Genomic DNA, 6,152 nt, shown 5'->3' with positions numbered 1-6,152 from the left:
GTAATAAATCGGTGTAAAGTACCTCTAAATAATCTATCTCTGTTGAATGTTTCTTTTTCATTTGTATGTAACCTTATTCTAATCTAATGTAAAACAATTTAAAACACGCATTGTTTAACCTATTTTCGATTTTGGAATAGTTTCCTGATTTGTGAATCGAATTTATTGCTAGTACATTGTTACACACTCAAAAATCATGGGGAAAGATAATTCAGAGAAAGATATCGAGCAGTTTGCAAAACTGGCACACTTTCGATCTTTCATTCCTTTTATTCATTAGAATCAAATATAAAACGTTTTACTGCTCATTTGTAAAATGACTCTGGGATTTATTTTAAAATGTCGATATTTCTAAAAATGTATAAACAGGATAATGAATCGAGAAAGAAAATTTATCTAAGATTTTCTTTTATTAAAAGGATTGAATATAAAAAAAGGGACAGATAATCCTAACCGGCTTATGTAGGTGAGATTCTTAACGTGAGCTAACTCGGAGTGCATGCAAATTCGATTTAGAGCTGAAATTGTGAGTCGCCATTCAGTTATCTTGAATCAAATTCGTGAAATTATACAAATTTTGTATTTAAACCAAAATATCAAGGATTTGGATGAACTGGCACAAAAGTGATATATGGGTGAAATGTAGACCAGAATGTACTCTATAATTTTGCCGTAGAACTTGATCTCATCGATTAATTAGAAGCCGAGATAATCGAGGTTGTTTGTTTCTGAGCTCGTTTTTTTGACCAGAGCGCCCCAAGTGTTCATTTGATGAACTTCAACTATATCAAAGAATTGTTGTATTTTGTGGGACTTTCCATTTAAAACCATATTTTAAGTGTCTTGGTGGAGTAGAGGCAATCAAATTGGCATCTGAGTGATTTCAAAGCGTTATTATGGGAAAAATCAATTTTTTCACACTTAAACGGCTAAATCGGAGTGATAGCGTAGTCTGAGCGGAAAATGATGTATGCACGAAATGTAGAGACAAATGTGCTCTACAATTATGTCGAAGTAATCATCAAAATCGGTTCAGCGACAGTCGAGATAATTGAGGTTATGTGATATTGAAAATGGTTTTTCGACTGTGGCGCCCCTGGTGTTGGTCCCACGAAGTTCAAATATTCTAGAAAGTTGTAGCATTTGGTGAGATCTTTCGTTTAAGCCCTTATTCATCAAAATCGGTCACATAGAACCGGAGATATGATTTTTTGAATTTTGTGAACTTTGACCCCTCATATCTCCGGTTCTATTGAAACCACAGCGCACATACGCACCATTTTGGAAACGTCCTAGACTGGACTACAACATACTAAAATTTCATTAACTTGCACAATGCCGTTTTTTAGAAAAGTGACTTTGAATTTCGATGAATTTTGACGCTATCACAGCGCCACCTGTGGTGACTTTTTGAACTTCCATCTGAAAGTGCTCATCGAGACGAAACCAAAAAGGTAAAATTTATGTCGCTATGTTAGTTAGAACCGGAGATAGTGGCCGGTCAATGTTCGAACTTTGACCCCTTATAGCTCGGGTCAGGGGTTTTAGATCGACTTAAGGTTTTTTTTGTTTGATAGGTATAATCAACGGCTACAACATACTAAAATTTCAGCCCGATGCACAATGGAATTTTTGAGTTATTTAACTTATAAGATTTAAAAATTTTCTTTTTAAAAAAAGCGCCCCTAGCGGTGGTTTTATGAACTTGCGATGTTAGAAGGGAAAGTGGCATTTCACGAGAGCTTTCCAAAAAGCCCTCACTTTTTAAATTCTTACAATTAGAACCGGAGTTATGGCCATTTTAAGAAATTTTTTTTGGACCCTTATAGCTCGGGTCAGGGGTTTTAGATCGACTTAAGGTTTTTTTTGTTTGATAGGTATAATCAACGGCTACAACATACTAAAATTTCAGCCCGATGCACAATGGAATTTTTGAGTTATTTAACTTATAAGATTTAAAAATTTTCTTTTTAAAAAAAGCGCCCCTAGCGGTGGTTTTATAAACTTCCGATGTTAGAAGGGGAAGTGGCATTTCACGAGAGCTTTCCAAAAAGCCCTCACTTTTTAAATTATGACAATTAGAACCGGAGTTATGGCCATTTTAAGAAGTTTTTTTTGGACCCTTATGGCTCGGGTCAGGGGGGTCGGGGGACCTTAAGTTTAGTATTGATGGAAAGCTCTAAGGCCCAGCTATAACATACTAAAATTTGAGCCCGCTCGATGCCATAGGGGCGGAGCTATTGAGAAAACAAAAAAGGGGGGTCTTCAAAATGGCGGAAGGAGGGGTGGGGGGTGGGGGGTCAATGCACCAAGTTGCAATTTTCACCCGATATATAACCTTTGCCGAAAACCGCAAGTCGATATCTTTTTTAGTTTAGGAGCTATTAAGCTCCAAAGAGCGGCCGGCCGGCCGGCCGGCCGGCCGGGAACGTAAATTAGCCACATATATATTCGTGATCAGGAAGTGCTGAAACACGTTTTGGCCAAGTTTGAGCTCGATCGGACGACATGAAATTTTGTTAGGATTATAGTAGGTGAGATTGTTAAGAATCTAACCTAATATGGGTGCGCTCGAAATTTATCAATTTGCACAGTCCGCTAATTTCCAACATAAACTGTAGCCGACAAATCATAGATAAGAAAAATTGTAAAATACATATTAAAAGACAACGTGGAATGGAAAAGAGGTGCTTATGACTGTGAAGTAAAATGTTTTATCAAGGTATTAGCTGTTTCAGTATTAATTTTGCGATAAACTACAATGTAGAAAGGAGAATGGTCAAAACTATATGGGCGCTGGTCCCGGAATCGCCACAAACGAGAGTAGGCGCATTTTGTAGGTACTAATATAAGATTGAAAAATTGCCGGGACCCAGGACCATAAACGCTGGGAGTCCTTGTAAAAATGCCTTTATCCTTTCGATAAATCGCTGTTTTGACAACGAATTACGCAAGAACGGCTAAATTGATCTTGATGAAATTCGGTATAGGGTCATTGTATGACTTAAAGTTTTTATCCATGCATACCACCCCCTCCCCCCACCCTCCATTCTGATAGCCCCCATACAAAATGGGGGCACTTTACCTTATAACTCCTTTCTAAGAGGAGGTAGAAAGCTGAAATTCGACAAGGGAACAAAGCTTAGGGAAGACTTTTAAACCATGTATAATATCTCCCTCCTCTGTCCCCCTTTCTGGTAGCCCTCATATAAAATGAGAGCATTTTACCTTATAACTCCTTTCTGAGAAAAGATAGAAAGTTGAAATACAGCATGGTAACAAGGCTTAAAGAAGACTTTTTAACCATACTGCCCAAACTCTTCGTCCATTACCCCTTCTGGTAGCCCCCATACAAAATAAGACTATTTTACCTTATAACTCCTTTCTAAGAGGAGGCAGAAAGCTGTAATTCGACTAGATGTCTATAAATGCATATATAATCTAGAAAATTATTGTTAACGTTATTAGTTATTCATTTTTTTCATTCTTTTACAAACAAACTACTTCTTCTCAGAAAAGAGGTCAAAATGTTCTCATTTTGTATAGGATTACTAGAAGGGGTGGTGGAAGAGGGGATTAACATGCATAGTTGAAGTGTCTTCCATAAGCTTTGTTCCCTTGTCGAATTTCAGCTTTTTACATCCTCTTAGAAAGGAGTTATAAGGTAAAGTGCCCCCATTTTGTATGAGGGCTACCAGAACGGAGGGTGGAGGGAGGGGGTGGTATGAATAAATAAAAAGTTTAAAACATACACTGACCCTATACCGAATTTCATCAAGATCATTTTAGCGGTTCTTGTATAATTCGTAGTCAAAACAACAATTTTTCGGAAGGATAAAGGCCTTTTTACAAGGACTCCCAGAATTTATCGTCCTGGGTCCCGGCATTTTTCTCAACCTTATATCAATATCTTCAAAATGCGTCTACTCTAATCTTTGTATGAAGATGAACCAGCGCCCATATACTTTTCATCATTCTGCATCATTCTAAAAAATAGTTTTTATGCTCTAGAACTGTTCCTCCATAGTTTAGAACATTGATCCCAGAACAAAAGTTGTTACCTATACTAATGTCTATCCAATGACATAGGTCCCGTTCGTGGCGATTCCGGGACCGGATTTGACCATTCTCCTTTGAGTTAGAGATCAATTTTTTTTAATTTTATTTCCGGAACTCAAGAGAGAAAGAAACTCACACCTGCTATTTCTTTTCTATCGAACGAGTATCGCAAAAAATTAGAAGAGATGAAGCATTAGGAGACAAGTCCAGTGTCCATCAAGGGGCCTAAAAGTCCGCAAAAATTTCCATCGCATTTTTACTGTTGCACTTGGGGTTGGGGCATAAAATCATGTGAGTAAAATTTATAGAGATAATGAGATAATTTAGAATTTCTGTGTAAGGACGGTAAGGACGCTGTAAGTGAAGTGTTTGGACTTTGGACGTATTTTGAATAGATCAGTGAGACTTTGTTAAAATCATAAATATAATAATAACGCATTTTCAGAGCTATTCCAACCATTCTAACATTTTTTTCGAATATATAATATATCATCCTAAAATATTTTTTCCCAATTTGGTGAATCATTAACTTTCCCTTTTGAATCATTCACAATTGTTAAAGAATCCCATGATCAATCTTTCTGATTGGCAATGAAAAAAAGGAAGACTATGGTTAAGTCTTAGGTCTGAAGCCCGTATAATATGAACTTGAGAAGAAGACTTAAGTAGGGGAGACCGGGGAGGTTTGGGACACTTTTTCATGTTTTGACTTTGAGACAGTATTCCATAAAATCACGATAGTGTATTCAAGGGGTCTCGGTAGCTCAATAGGCAAAGTGTTGGCTTTGTGACGCAGAGGCCCTCGGTTCGATCCTTGATCGAAGCGCGTCCGGTGAATAATTGGAAAACAATTTTTCACCGTCCTTAAAAGCTCCAAATTGAACGCAAAAATATCAAGAAGGAAGTATGATAAAAGATAAGGGAGCAAAAAATAGGATTTGTGATGGAGCAAAAAGAAAAATGATAAGGAGAGATGAGTAAATAAAATAAGAGTGAGCGAAATGGCTAATATGGACCTGATTGAGTCTGACAGCCAAAAACATAAAAAGAAGAGAGAGAGAGAGATAGTGTATTAGAATTTTATGCGGTCTATAGGATACTTATGGGTATTGACTTTATAAAAAGTACTCGATAGAACTTGGAAAACAACTGAGTTTTCTTGGAGAAGATAAAACATTTTACTTGACGCTTTGTCCCAAACCTCCCCGATGTGGGGCAGTATGGGACGCAAAAGGGGATATTTGGGACGCGTTTTTTCTCGCATAATTTGTATTACTGGAACACGTTAATTAATTTTAAATACCAGATTAAAAATATTTCTGATAGAAATAAAAATGTTTCATCTTTTATTTACACTTGGAAATTAATATCAATTTTATTTGTACAGTAGAGTCATTTATTGTCAATCAATTATTTAAAGTATTTTCTTCTTATTTACCATCTACCTTTCTTTGCTTTTTTTTTGTTCTAAATATTGCAATCATGATTATCAAATTTCTCAGCCGAGTAGATTTTCTTGCAACTCTTAGTTTTGAACTCATTGATGGATTCCTGTTTGATTTTACGACAACTGCATTGTACCTGTTTTCTCATTATTTCTCTGAATTAGCTCTCGCTTTCCTTTTCTGGAGAACTTGTTCGAGAAATTTTCGAAAAAATAGTTTTTAACTAAAATGGGCAAAGATCGAATATCCTCTGAGAAGTAATTATTGATTCCCAAGACTTTGATGGTTTAATTGTCATTGTACTTAGAGAAATCTGTTCCACTGATAAACTTTGCACAAGAGGGAGATTTCCAGTAGAAACTAGGAATTACTCTTCATTTCGACAATAAACAATTGCATACCACCTACAATCTTGTCGAAAATCAACGTCCCATTCATCCCCTTTCAGGTGTCCCAAACATCCCTACGTGTACATTTGGTATTTAAAACCTATATGTAAAAAACAAGAGCGTATAATCTCTGAAACTTTTATAAAAATATGTTCCCAGATTACACTGCTACATAAAGATATAAAAAAGTTTTGATTATTTATTGCTGATATAAAATACAAGGAGGAAAACTGAGACGTCAAAATATACGATTTTTATT

The sequence above is a fragment of the Phlebotomus papatasi genome, chromosome 2, assembly GCF_024763615.1.
Source record: "Phlebotomus papatasi isolate M1 chromosome 2, Ppap_2.1, whole genome shotgun sequence".
In the NCBI taxonomy this organism is placed as follows: domain Eukaryota; kingdom Metazoa; phylum Arthropoda; class Insecta; order Diptera; family Psychodidae; genus Phlebotomus; species Phlebotomus papatasi.
Note: the sequence above shows the minus strand (reverse complement) of the source record.